We start from the raw sequence: 14,956 nt of genomic DNA, 5'->3' as shown, positions 1-14,956 counted from the left end.
TTTTTTTTTTTTTTTTTGAGACTGAGTCTCTGTTTCCCAGGCTGGAGTTCAGTGGCATGATCTCGGCTCACTGCAATCTCCACCCTCCTAGTCAAGCAATTCTCCTGCCTCAGCCTCCCAAGTAGCTGGGATTACAGGTTCCCACCACCACGCCTGGCTAATTTTTTGTATTTTTAATAGAGACAGGGTTTCACCATGTTGACCAGGCTGCTCTCAAACTCCTGACTTCAAATGATCCACCTGCTTCGGCCTCCCAAAGTGCTGGGATTACAGGCATGAGCCACTGCGCCCGGTCAGAGAGGCTCTTTTCAACAACCAGTTCTTTTGAGAACTAAGAATGAGAACTCACTTCTGCAAGAATGGCACCAGGTCATTCATGAGGGATCCACCCCCATGACTCATATACCCCCCACCAGGCCCCAGTCCCAACACTGGGGGATCACATTTCAAAATGAGATTTAGTGGAGCCAAAGAAACCATATCCAAACCATAGCAGTAACAAACAACAATCAACACCTGTGACTCAGTCACCAACAGCTGTTGCTAATGCTTTGAAACATCATTTACGTTCACCATTTTGAAGGTACAATACTTAAACTCATCAGTAGATCTTATTTAATCTGTTAATAAAGAAGCATCTAACTATATCACATATTTTTAAAAAGTGTTTGATAACTATTCTTCAGTATAATTGGTTTCTTTGGTATCCTATGTATTTAGTTTCATGCTTTTAAAACAGCATTCTGAGAAAGAGTCAAGGGTTCTACAAGACTTCCAAAAGACACCATGTTTTTAAATCAAAGATTGGCACTCCCTGCACTAGGTTTCTTGAACTTTCAGTTATAGATACATCAATCACAACAGAAACATGGTGGATGATAATGGCCAATGCTTAAGGAATTTAATTTAGGCATGGGCTTCTAATACGGGTTCAACCCTCCTTGGGTAATACGCTTCAATGAAAAGGTGGAAAGAAAAAGAACCTATTGTCAGCAAGCTTTCAGAACTGCAAGGCAAACCATTGCATAACCACAGGCTTGATTCACTAGTTGGCCACCTTTATTCAGCTTGTTGAGATTATGATATTCTTGTCTTCAAGGATGATTACAGGTTACTAGGCCTTCAGGTTCAAAATTGCCCTCTGCAGCTTTTGTGAACTTCCCTGACTCCCTATGTATTGCCCATTGAGTTCCCTGATTTTTTGTCGTAGAAGTTCTAACATAACTTTGACTTAGGGTTTCATTTAGAACTCTACAAGAAATAAGGTTCTTTGTCACCAGCAGAAATTGACTTCAATGTCAGGTCCTACTGGACTTGAGATTATTTTTCCCTCAGTTTCAGCTGATTCATATTCTCAATGGCTGACTCAGTTATGACTCAATGATGATGACATCGTTTTAAATTATAAAATTTGAAGAGAACCATGGACAGAAATAGAAGGGGAAAACATGTAAAATGAATAAGAATAAAAAGAAAACATGTCAAATGAATAACAGTGTTCCTTTGTCTTGGTATAAAATGGAAACTTTTCTAATAATAACACATAATTTACATGAGTGCTTTTATAGTCATTATTTGGTTTGATGTCCATAGCAACTCTGTGAGGTAAGCAGTTGCAGAAGCTGAATCTCAGAGAACCTAAAGGACCAGCTGGAGGCCTCAGACGAGAAAGTGAGTCCTGACCCAGGCCGGGAATTCTTCTGCTCTCTGGGCCTGGTCTTCTTCTCACAACACAACATCTGAGGAACCCACAGCCCTTTGGTGAAACTAAATAAAATGACATAAACAGAAAGAAAGAACTGTGTGCTGACTGAAAACGGAATGAGACTGAGGAGCAAAATATTAAATATAGACTGGCTCACGCCTGTAATCCCAGCACTTTGTGAGGCCGACCCGGGTGGGTCACCTGAGGTCAGGAATTCCAGACCAGCCTAGCCAACATAGTGAAACCCCCTCTCTACTAAAAACACAAAAAATTAGCCAGACATGGTGGCGCATACCTGTAATCCCAAGTACTTGGGAGGCTGAGGCAGGAGAATCGCTTGAACCCGGGAAGCAGAGGTTGCAGTGAGCTGAGATCGCACCATTGCACTCCAGCCTGGGCAACAAGAGCAAAACTCCATCTCAAAACAACAACAAAAACTAAATATAGGCACAATGCCTAAGTTTTCTGGGTAAGCTCTTAATGTTCATAACACTCACAGAAGAGAAAAGAGGACAGAGAAGTATCATTGGCCATTCTAAGGAAAAGAAAGAGATGATCATGTACATTGAAGGTAGGATCCAGCAAAAGTACCTGGAAATTAGAAACAACAGAGAATCTACCTTAAGTTCTATCTCAATTTTTAACAAGTTTACTGCTGATCTCTTCATAGGTTTGCTTTGTTTTGATATACATACACATACACATAAATATATAAATAAAAATATCTGCATGTATATTTGATGCATTTCTCATGCTGCCACTACATAGTATCATCTATGATGCAAATAATAATGGCTTGGGTTTGTAAATATAATTTCTATATAGTTTGTTGAATCACATGCAACAAAAAATATCTAACATATTTGGTTCTATTCACAAATAAGTAAATAACTCCAGGTCTTTGTTGTTTTTTATTGCAATTAGGACAGATTTTTGTTTTGTTTTTTAATTATCTCTTTCCCATCTACAGGGAAAACTTCGTGCTTATAAAAAGAAAAGGAGGCTGGAGGGCCCTGGCTGGTCGCTAAGCATTGTACATGCAGCCAGTTGCTACACAGGTTTCCCGATCCTAATTTGAATCTCAGGGGCCAGAGCTGTGTGTGTTCCACAAAAGGCCCTTTGAAAATCCCTTCCCTTCCTGGTTTGACAAAGCCCTAGACGAATGACCTTTGAGGGACGGACGCATTGGTTTGGCTTGGCCTCTGATCTCTCATGAAGGACTGTGAGCCACACTTGTCTGGCTGGGATCTGCTGCCTACTTCCTCCATTTTATTTAGCTCTTTGGTTATTTTCCTAATGAGCTGTCTGTTTGCCTCCAGCCTTCCAGCCAGAAGATGAATGTTTGGAAATCATAAACTAAGTATGCAGCACTTCGGACCTAAAAGGAGCCGTTCCATACATTGTGAAATCCACCTACTCTGGAGCACTTGCCGGGGCTGTCCCTTTATTCTATTTGGCTGTTGGCTGGGCAGTCATGCTACCCTCCAGTGAGAGCTGTCCCCAGCCTTGCATTTACATTCTCCCAAATGCCCACCTCCATAGCTGCCCTTACTCATCTCCCCCACCTTGCCAGATGTGCTTAGGAAGCTAACAGGCAGACCATGCACATGCTTAGGGCAGCAGCAATTCACAGAAGAGAAGGAAAAATTAAAAATATTTTAATCAACCAGGTGGTTACCATGGGAGAAATTTTTCTATTTATGTTCTGGCTTTGAATAGCTTTTATTTTGAAGATGGGGTAGCAGGAAATGAATCTTAATATCTTTGATTCATGGAAACTTTAAAGGTCTTTATCAGGTACTGCTTTCTAGAGTTCTACAGACTGATTTTTGCTACTCCTTGCTTCCCAGTGAGTCTTGCACCCCAAGCTGATGTGACTCAGGAGTTAAATCCTGCTGGAAATCTGGAACTTGTCAAGCCTTTATCTGCCTTAACATGAACTATTCAGCTCCTATTGTTCCACCTTTGCATGACCCCAATTAAGGCAATTATAGAACCCAATACTTTCAGAGTCTTTAAAGCCAAATGATAAAGATTTATTCCTTAATTTTGGAGTAGTTTGGAATCTTCATTTTCGTGGAGTTGATGAACACTAAGTATTTACTCTCTTCACATATGGAGAAAGAATTGTATGACCTCAATCTCTCATGTCTTCTAAAAGACCTAAGTGCATATTTTCACTAGATCCTACATAGACCCACTATATAAAATGGGCATTGATGTTTTTATTTTAAGACGTAGGAGGTGCTATGTAATCAAATTATCCTAAATTGTAAGATGGAGTTTACACACCAAGGTAGAAGCACCTGTGGACAATATGCCCCTAGGAGTCAACTTGGGTGGGTACATGTTTGCTGCGCTGGTTGGACCATTTCTGCTCTAAGTCACGCCAGATGAGGTTGAGAAGATTAGGGGTTGACTTAGCAGCTGTTAGTTACTACCAAATACTGTACAAGCACTAGATTTCAAAAAACTTTGAAATATATATGTGTATATATACATGTATATATATATGTGTATATAAATATATATATAGTGTATATATACATAGTTGCATAAAAAGTAAACCAGGTAGACCGTGTACATCTCTTAAAGGAATTAAACAGCACTTTAAAATAAAATTTAAAAAACTACATTGCCCACAGCATTTAAAATATAGTGTATTTTTGACAGCTTTATGAAGTTTTAGAAAAAATAAAACTATATGCAGAAGACCTAATGATTTGATTTACAGTGCCAATTTTAAAATTGTGTTTTCAGAGTTCAGACAACCAATACATACCCTCACCCCCAGCGCCCCATGTATCCTTTCCTTGGTAGCCTCATGCTGGGCAAGAACAAAGGGACTGAAGTGGCAAGATCTACTCCACATTCTCTCCTACTCCTTCTCCTTCTACCCCGACAGGAAGAAATCATGGGGAGGGAGATTTCTGTAAACATGAGGCTCTTGCTCAATGCTCTGGGGAACATAAACCCCAAGTCCTGGCAGAGGGGAAATCTTCTCCCACTTTCTAAAACTAGACAGTCGGGCCTAGTGTGAACCGTGGAGTTCAGCAGCACCGAGCCATCCTGAGTGGTCACAGTGTGGCCACATCAAATCGAAATACACAGGCAATTTGAGTATATTTCCCCTGCCAGTTTAGGATGGAAATGAGAGTGAGGGGAAAGGCCCCAAGAGCCCCAACCTTTTACCCCCCCCCCCCCCCCCGGTCACTGGTCGCCTCCTTAGGACCTCCAGGACAAACTGCTCCTCTCTGTGGTGTGGGATTTGCTTGCGGAGACAGCGCATTTGTTTAGCCTTACACATGAATGCAGAGCATATGGAGAAGTAAACCTCACTGACCACTGCTTCCCCAAGTGACTTCTCTCCCACGCCCCTCATGGAAAGCCCTACAAAGGGAAAATCAATCTTCTCAGCTTTAAACCTGCCTTCTGTCCTCATCAGATGTTGCCAAGCACGAAGCGTTACGGGGGCTCCTATCACAAAGCAAACAGAGCTGGAGCAGCCGGAAGGAGAGCTGCTCTCTAAAAGCTTTTAAACACTGTTATATTTTTAAAACCACTTACTGAAGAGGTGAGTTATTTTCTACTCCTCCTTCCCCAGAAGCACAGACATTAAGGTTACCTAGAAACTTGTCCAGGAAGCATGTGGCAAATAACAACCATGCAATAGAAACATCCGGATTTGTCATCTAATAGGAGATGGTATCAGCAAGGTCATATTTGGGTAGAGGTGGAAGATGAAACTTCATCAGCTTGCATGCCCCAGCTATTGGGGGGCCATTCCCACATGCTCTGGAGGAAGGAGACTTTGCTTTTATCTTCGCTGGGAGGGCCTTTGATTGGTACAAGTTGGAAATGAGTAAGATCTGAGATTGATGCGTCTCATACTGAAGACTGCCTATGGGAATAAAAAGCAGAGGGAGAATAACAAGACATGAGGTGGGGTCGCCTCTACCCTGGAAGAACATCTAATCTGTAGGATGGAGGAAATGGGATGTACACAGAGAATGACCTGAGAACAAAATTGTTTTATTAAGTTTTAGAAGCAAAATAATATTCCGTGAAGAACCAGAAGGAGCACAGGAAGACTTCTTAGTGAAGGTGGTTTTAAATCAGGTCTTGAGAGACAGTGAGAATAGCAAAGAAGATGGGAGAGAAGGGATGGGGTGGCTGGCATGGTTAGCAAGTCACATGTACTGAGGACATGGATGTGGTGCTGTTTACTTTGATATTTCATTTCCATTATTGTAGGAGAAGGAAAGGGAGATGACTCCTCTTTATTTTTATAACTTCAACTCCAGACTTTCTTAAAAAAAGTCTTCATTTCATGAAAGCAGTTTTGCTGTTTCCAAAGAGTTCATTCCTAATGTGTATTTCCAACCAACACCCTCTCTCTGTCAGATGAGGTGATAACATTTGTAATTGCAGAGAAGCAGAAAAGTGTGACTCACCTGTTTCACCACGAAGACTTTGCCGCAGACGTGGGGCTTGGGGAGATTCAGCTGGCATAGAAAAAGCAGAAGGAGCAATGGGCCACTGGGAAAAACGGTCTCGGGATCTTTGCTGCACCCAATTCCCTTTTGCTTTACCCCAGAATATACCCTTTTTCCAATTCGTCATAAAGAAGGGGGACTACTGAAACTCAGGAATTCTGGAAGTTAAGCTATCTGCAGACTTATTCTGAGGAATCAGTGCAAACCCACAGGGCCAGCTATGGGACAATTCCTGGGCTTTCCACACTGACTTCTTTCCATTCGATGGTCATCAGTTTTATCAGGGGCATCAGGGCTTCTGCGTAAGCCAGTAAAACATGGCCGAAGGTACTTGAGCAACCACAAAAAAATTTGACACTAAAAACATAGGCAGGAAATCTCCACATGCAAACAATTCTCAGGAAGAGGAGAGGGGTGCGTCATAAAAGTCCGGCTGACATTCTACACTCCTCTCAAATTACATGCAGCCAGTGCCGTCGACCTGAAAATATTGAGCAATATTCCAGCCATCCTCTTGTCACATGTGCTTCATGAATGCTGGGCTCATCAGGCAGGAGCACCCAGGTGTCAAAACACTTGCCAGGGGACTGAGGAATGTGGCCACGGTCTTCTTGGCGAGACCTTGACTGTAGGAGGCACCTGACCTCAGCTCCTCTGAAAATGGAATGAGGCACTTTACAGATCTGTACCTGGTCTTCCCCAGTCACTTTGAAAAGGATAAGAGGCAGGAGTTTAAAGTATGAGTTGGAAGTTGAAAGATTTAGTGGCACTTCTGACATCCCATGGTCTCAGGAAATTCAGTTAAGCTCTCTGCAAGTTTCCATTTCCCCATCGCTGAAATGATGTGAATTCATGCTACCTATTCAGCGGATATGAAAATGCAGGAGACCCAGGCATTGTTCTATGTGTGGGAGAGTGTATGTGTATTGGTAACAACTGTTTTCTTTTCCAGACTTACTGTTCTCACTACCCTGATGTATCCAGATCAGTTATAACCTATTACTTAGCAAAGTTTCAGTTTAAATTTGTGTCCTCTCACACACACATAAAACACATACACACACTCAAAAAGGATCAGATTTTTTTTTTTTTTTTTTTTTGAGTCTGAGTCCACTCTGTCACCCAGGCTGGAGTGCAGTGGTGCAATCTCGGCTCACTGCAATTTTTGCCTCCCAGGTTCAAGCAATTCTCCTGCCTCAGCCTCCTGAGTAGCTGGGATTACAAGCACCTGCCACCATGCCCGGCTAATTTTTGTATTTTTAGTAGAGATGGGTTTTCGCCATGTTGGCCAGGCTGGTCTTGAATTCCTGACCTCAGATGATTCACCCGTCTCACCCTTCCAAAGTGCTGGGATTACAGGCATGAGCCACTGCGCCTGGCCAGAATTCTTTGGTCTTTTTTTTTTTTTTTTTTTTTTTCCAGCTACAATATGTTTTCCGGAGTGAGGAAAAAAGAATGTACATCACAAGGCAAAAATTACTCATTATATTGCATGCATCTATGAGAACATATTACAATACGAGCACCATTTTCCCTGGGTGCCAGGGGTGGGGCAGTTTAGCTGGAAAAGCTAAATTCTGCTCCACTTGGATTGAAAACGTTCCGAAGTTTTGTTTATGTGTTTGCTTTCTTGCTTACTCACCTGGGACATCTAATCCTTTAGTGTGAATAGTATCCAGTGCATACCCTCCTGTCCCTCTCCTCAGTCCTCACCCAAATCCAGTAAAGCAAGAGATCAGTAGTGCAGTCAGAGAGCCCACACCAGTGAGGCCAGGGAAGAAAACAGAGCTCAAGAGGGTCCACATGAAGGTTTTCTTCCTCATCTAGTCCCCAGAGGCTTTTTTTTTTCTAAGTAAAACTCCCCAGGAACTAAAAACAAAGGAAACACAAAAAATTCAACGTGGTATAGAAATTTTGGTAGAAGAACTTTTATTGAACAGTAAGATTTAAGATTTCACCAGGTGAGAAGGGGAATTGAAAATTAGGAGAAAAATTCCTAGGGGACCAGTTAGCCAGCACAAGGAACGGGGTGCAGGGAACTTCTTAGGGATATATCTTCCCCTCAATATGGGTAGAGGAGCAGCATCAGAAGCAGGGCGTTGGAGAGAGGTATAGAAGAGAATCCCCTTCTCCTGGCCCAGGCAAGCTACCTGGTGTACCTTCAAGTTCAGGCCAGCTGCTATTCCTGCCCACTCTTGGAGATGAAAAGGTTTCCCATGCCCCCACCTCCTCCCGAGTTAATTCTCTCCAGGTGCTTCTCTTGCTGTAAACCCAGGGTGCTATTAGCAGGCTCCTTTTTGTTCTCTTGCTCAAATCCTTTCCAACCTGCGGAACTCTGCTGTTTCTAATTTCTAACCCCCATCTTGTTTCTTTGCCCCAATATTGAATTCTGCCATAATCTTCAGATCAACTCTAATTGTCTCCATTTTTTTCTGAATGCTAAAACCTTCCAGCCATCTTCTCTTCCACTGCCTGCCCACTCACGAGTCACCTGCATTTCTTACCACACTCGTCATCCTTGTTTCCGTGAACCATCCTCTCCAGGGCTTCCTGCCAGAAAAGTATTTTGCAAGTTTCACTTGAATTTCTACACAATATAATTCTGAACATGTAAATAATATATAAAGCCAATCTATGTTTGGAGCTAAGAGTGACAACCATCTCTCACACTACAGATCCGTCCCAAATTGGTAATGCCCTAAAAATAATAATAAAAATAAGGTGCATAAGAAATACTCAAATCCCTTCGGTTAGCACAAAAACAACTGGTGACCTAAAAATTCAAGGAATGGCTCAGAGTAAAGGGAAATGTAATGTTGACTCTGGTTTACAGAAAGTGAATCTGAGTCATGGCAGACCCTGAAATTTCACATGAACTCATTCTGCCTGTAAATGCCCCGGCATCAATAGTGAGCAAACGTGCATTCTGGCCAGCCAGGCAGAAGCACTTTGTTTTCCATTGTGCGGTGACGCCAGATCCCCATTGCTTCTCACAAAGGCCCTCGTCAAGCCTGTGTGTCATCGCTTGCGTTTGCCACAGCTGCAGCGAGGTGCGTGCAGACCCACTTCCCGACTGCGCATCAAACCGACTCCCTGGGGCCAAGACAGGCAAGCCGGGTCCGCGCGAGGTGCACCGCCACCTGCTGGACTTCATGTGGTGGAGCAGTAGCCTGGAGTGCCTGCGGAGTCCAAAAAGTCCTGTCCTTGAGGTTTGCTTTCAGACAACGGCCGGGCCTGACTGCAAGAACAAAAACACTAGCAGAAATATGCACCCGTTACGCAAACCATTCCTTAAGGCTGCACGTGATCCTTTCCTAACTACAGAATGTGGTGTAGCGTGTATGTGTGCACCAATGTGTATGTGGGGGGGAGGGAGGGTGCACCCATTTGTGGTGGGGGGGTATAATGTGGTGTGTGCATGTGCGTGTGTCTGTACATGACCTCTCAAAGGTAGGAAAAGTGGCATCGTTGTCATACTTCTTGTTGGATTGGTAAGGAATTGTTCAGTTGACAGAGATTTTTATACAACTTGTTCCATTTATTTCCTCGCTACGCTGTACAAGTAGATAAAATGTTCTCGACCAAATGAATTGCCAGTGCTCTGGCTTTCTAGTAGAATTACTCATGACCTAATCACGCTGGAGGCTGACAGCTAACTAATGATCTTTCACTCTTTTCGAAAGACTTTGCCATATGAGAACAAAGACTGTCACGATCCCCCAGCCAGGCAGGGCTGGCCCTGGGCTTGGAGGAGGCGACGAAGACACAGCCAGCTATGGGAAGAAGTCAACCACTTCCATGAGGCCAATTGTGGGTGTCTCAGGAAACAGACAAGTGGAGAGTTTACATTTTTGCCAGATCCTCTGCCCCTTCAGAGACGTGCTCGCATGTCACATGTGTGAGGCAACTTTCCCTGCCTAGGACGTTACTGACTTAAACCCAGGGACACTTCTTGAAGTGGGAGGCCTGACAGACAAAAGCAAAGGTGTCTGATGAATGGCCCTGCTGGCTGGTGATGTGGAATTGTTTGCTGACAGTTCTGGAAACACCAGGGAGCCAACAGATTGAGTGTTCTATATTTTCCTGGCTACTAAATAATAACAACTACAGTTTCCTGAGGGCTTACTCATGCCAGGCAGAAGGCTAACTGCTTTACCTTTGTATTTTTGTCCATGAAATCCTCAAAATTGCTCTATAAGCCATGCACTATGATCAGCCCTGCTTTCCTGGTGAGAAAACTGAGGCCCAGAGGGGTAAGTTCCCTGCCTAAGGTTACACAGCTCAGGAGTAAGGGGAAGACTCAGGTCTCTGCAGGCCAAAGGCCAGGGTCCTAATGCCGACCCTCCTGCTTCCCTGCCATTAGAGCCCTGTGAGGCCCAGACCTGCCCTCTATTTTCCTGCTCATTTTAGGGCCACAGTGACTCACCAGCCACATGCCCACACCACTCATTTTCACGGAGCCCTTGAGTATGAGAGCAGGGCTTGAGGAAAGAGCCTTCGTTCACTTTGTTTTGAGCCAGGGCAACAGACTGGGAAGTGGTTGGAACACACAGTTCTGGGTCAGAGATCAGAGAACAGACAGGACTCCAAAGGCTAAAACAAACAAGATTTCTCACAGCAGCTCTGGCTGCATTGAGACCCATGGGCTGGGGCTGGCCATTCTGTCCCCACGTGGGATAGACTGTGTCCAGAAGGGTGGCCTGGCCTGTTCCTGGCTACAGCAGATGAGGAAACCACTGTCCTGGATTCAGCTCCCAGTTCTGCCACATTCCAACTGAGGGCCTGTGGGACAGTTGTGAAGAGCCACATATGGCAACGTCGTCTCTCAGGAACCCAAGACGCCAACGCTCCTCACTTTAACATGGCAGTAACACCAGCCAGCATGCAGAACTGTTGTGGGGTAATGAATGGAAGCTAGTGTATGAGAAGGAGCTGTTACACTCCAGGACTCTAGATATCAAATTTTATGGTTATCAGTTTCACAGCAAAAAAAAAAAAAAAAAAAATACTCTTATTCTCATATTATTCTTATTAGTTCTGACATGAACTTATGCAAGAAATGGCGAAGGGATATTCTGCTTGCAGTCTTTTGCCCTCTGGCAAAAACTTTCTGGACAGGGTGTCATCGTGTGCAGCTTCCATGATGCAGTTTGATCCTGATAGGTAACAGGAGTGACGCGTTTTATCAAAATCTTCCTGTGTGGCTCAAGGTCACTTCCACCGACACCAGTGCTATTAATATTTCCCCCATTAAGACAACCCATTCTAAGAGCCAAAGAGAATACCATAGTTCCAGGTTTCAGTTTAAAGGCGCTGATGGATGAGAGTAAGAAGGGAATGAATGAGGAAGCCCAGTCCTCCTGCAGGAGCAGGGAAGCTAAGACCCAGGCCAGCACTGTCCCCCTACAGCCTTCCCAAGGGTGCGGGGCAGCCACGTGGAAACTGGCACTCACTAGGCCAAGACAGCAGAGGCCTCCAACCTTCAGACAAAAGCCTTTTGTCTGGGAGGTGCTGGGGGACACCACACAATGCTGTTTCTTTCTAAATTATTTTTTTCCCCTGAATGCTATCTAGATCCTGGAAATCTATTTCCATGAAATGATTTTAAAATATCCTATATGATAAGTGAACACTTGTCATAGACATGAATGTCCAACATTAGGGGTATGGTTAAGTATAGGATGGTGTATCCCATGATGTTTATGAGAGTTTATAAACATGTGGAGGAAGGGTACAATAGCATAAAGGAAGGCTTGTGTTAGGCTCACATATGAAAAATAAAGAAACAAGAAAAGAAAGCTGCAGGCAGGAGCATACGATGGTAGGGGCTGACAGCACACAAGATAAATGCTGAAACTATTCTGTAGGATACTGAAATGGTGGATACTGACCTGCATTCATCAAAACCCACAGAACTGTACAACACAGAGAATAAACCTTAAACTAAATGATAGACTTTAATAATAATGTATGAATATTGCTTCACTAATTGTAACAAACATAGGAGACTAATACAAGATCTTTGTTACAAGATGTTAATAATAGGGGAAACTATGTGCAGGGAAACAGGGCAGGGGGAAACAGCTGTCCTAGCTGCTCAATTTTACTATAAACCTTAAACTGTTCTAAAAAATGAAGTCTATCATTTTCTTAAAACTAAAAATAAAGAAATAACCAGAAGGCAATACATCAAAATATGAATAGCACCGTTTTTGGATAGTGAGATTATGACTAGCTGCTTTTTCATTTTTTACTTTTCTGATTTTCTGCATTTTATCAATCAGGTAAAACTAATGAAAAGTTTTAAAATCTTGTCTGCGTGACTATTCTCTGAGGCAGGAACTGTGTTGGCTCACAGTGCTCTCTGGTCTAGTTCCCCAAACACAGCAGGAATTTAGTAAGTTTTGTTAATAGAGCATAAGCACATTTATATATGTCTTTAACTCTGTCTGCCTTGCAGCCTGCAAGCTGGTCGCCTCATGGCCCGAGAGAGGGCAGCAAATTAAAGTAATAATTGTGAGAGGAACAGATCAGAGCATCTAACGAGTGGTTGGTTGGGTCACTGTAAATTGAAAATCTCTCCTTAAGTGGCAAGAGGCCTGTGTGAGCATCTCGAGAAGCCTCTATTAAGTGGCATCAATGGGTAGAGTGGTGGGTGCGGATATAAGACCAAACCCAAGATATCATGTCATCAAACAAGAGGCATGGGCAAGCCTTTGGCACATAGAAATTGCTGCAGTGGGATTGGTTTGAGAATTGGGAACAATTATACCAAAAGAATTCTTAGCTAAGTGTCTGATTCTTGGTGAACAGTCAACAAATAGTAACTGATACTTGAGAGCATTAGAGGGGTTTGTTAGATCCTAGTTTTAGGATTATTTAGGAATAAAGCTCAGACATAAAGCAATCCTTTATATTAAAATTGTTTTACAATTTACAATGCTTCTTGACATTGATCTCATTAACTGCCTTCATTTGTAACCTTGTACGACTGCAAGCTCCTTGAAGACAGGGCCATGTCTTGGTTTTGTATCTCCCCCTCTTAACACTATGTCTGGCACGTGGTTGGTTCTTACAATGCATAAAGGCTCTTACTGCAAATTCACTGATGCCTCCCATCCAGAGGTGATGTCTATGTATTTTATTTCCCCTTTTGATTCTGGGCCTGTGACTGCTTTGACCAACTGAGTATGGTGGAAGTGACATTATGACACCTCTGAGCCTAGCCTTAAGGCAAACTTGGTCTCTTGGAGCCCTGAGCTTTCATGTAAGAAGCCCAGCTACCCTGCTGATGAGTCCCTGTGGAAAGGCCTAAGACCACATGGAGAGGGAGTGGAGCCCAGCAGAGTCCAGCCTTCCAGTCTTCCTCGTCAAGGGATCAGATAAGCCAGCAAAGCCATTTTGACCAGTCCAGATCAGATCAGCTGCTATTTGAATATCTCAAAGGACTCCAACTGACTCCACAGGGAGCAGAACCAGCCAGCTGAGTCCTGTGTGAGTTTCTTACCAATAAAAGTCATGAGATACCTTGAAATGATTGTTTCAGCCACTAAGCTGGGGTCGTTTTTTAAGCAACAATAGAGAGCTAGAACAGCTCTTACTAGATGTTTGCTATGGATGGATAAATGGATGGGTGGATGGATGGATGGATGGATGACTTAGAAGGGCCATTATTTTTCCTAGAGGAATAATGCTCAGAGATAAAGCAATTTGCCAGAGTTCCTGTAGTAAGCATTTGTCATTATTTCCTCCTCACTTAGCATCTGAACCTCCTTCTCCTTTTGGAGAATTTTTGGTCTTATTAGGTAGAGCTACTTCAAATTACAGAAACGAAAATATCATGTATGCCCTTCCACAGCCTTCCTTAAAGGTAAGGTACAAGCCCGTGGTGCAAGATCTTCCAGTGAGACACTCCTGCCTCAAACTGTGAATCAGAAACTGGGGCAGGCTCCATTCCAGTGGCTGTGGGGCAGCAATTGGAGTCCCAGCAACACAGACCCTCCAGAAGCCCTGCAACCATAGCCCCAGCAGCAGGGTCTCATGTCCAGGCTCCCTGGTACAAGCCCCCCAGCCAGGTCCCATGTCTAGTGATATGAGCCAGGGTTGCTGTGTCCGGCAGCAGCAGTATCTTCACTGCATTGTGAATCCAGGCCATTCTTCCTACCTCCAAGTTTGTCATCTCTCCCTCTCAGGGGTGGGGTGAGCTATGCTATCCTATCTGTTTTTAATAAGTTTCCTCTCTGCTGAAAGCTAGGAACGCTGGCTGACAGTACCAGATATGGATTTCTCATTCTAGGATGCCATGTTCTCCATGAATAGTTCTCAAATGGTGTCCCCAAGTTCCTAGGGTTCTGCAGAGGAAAAACAAAGGGGCAAGAGAGCAGAACTCAGGACCCCATCCCCACACTTCCAAACAAGCCGCTTTTACCTTTTTCTTGGAGACAGAGTCTCGCTCTGTCGCTCAGGCTGGAGTGCAATGGCGCAATTTTGGCTCACTGCAACCTCTACCTCCTGGGTTAAAGTGATTCTCCTGCCTCAGCCTCCAAAGTAGCTGGTATTACAGGCACCTGCCCCCACACCTGGCTAATTTTTGTATTTTAGTAGTGACAGGGTTTCACCACGTTGGCCAGACTGGTCTCGAACTCCTGACCTCAGGTGATCCACCCGCCTCGGCCTCCCAAAGTGCTGAGGGAGGTTGGCACTTGCCCAGTCACTTTTATATTTTTAACACTTTATATTTTAATACTTTACATTA

General features: G+C 43.7%; 1 long non-coding RNA gene across 2 annotated transcripts in view; it reads right to left on the bottom strand.

Moving 5' to 3' along the window:
* Nucleotides 1-14,956, bottom strand: part of LOC108520338 (uncharacterized) — a 32,128-nt gene that overhangs the window by 6,432 nt on the left and 10,740 nt on the right. Inside the window, exon 2 of one of the 2 annotated variants that reach the window (XR_001882884.1) lies at nt 5,331-5,606. This is a non-coding gene — a long non-coding RNA (uncharacterized LOC108520338). Of the gene's footprint in view, nt 1-5,330; nt 5,607-8,117; nt 9,440-14,956 lie in introns of those variants that run through there. The other variant, XR_001882883.1, reaches the window with a different exon arrangement.

Source organism: Rhinopithecus bieti, unplaced genomic scaffold, assembly GCF_001698545.2.
Source record: "Rhinopithecus bieti isolate Rb0 unplaced genomic scaffold, ASM169854v2 scaffold_50384, whole genome shotgun sequence".
In the NCBI taxonomy this organism is placed as follows: domain Eukaryota; kingdom Metazoa; phylum Chordata; class Mammalia; order Primates; family Cercopithecidae; genus Rhinopithecus; species Rhinopithecus bieti.
This window is presented reverse-complemented; position numbering and strand designations above follow the sequence as displayed.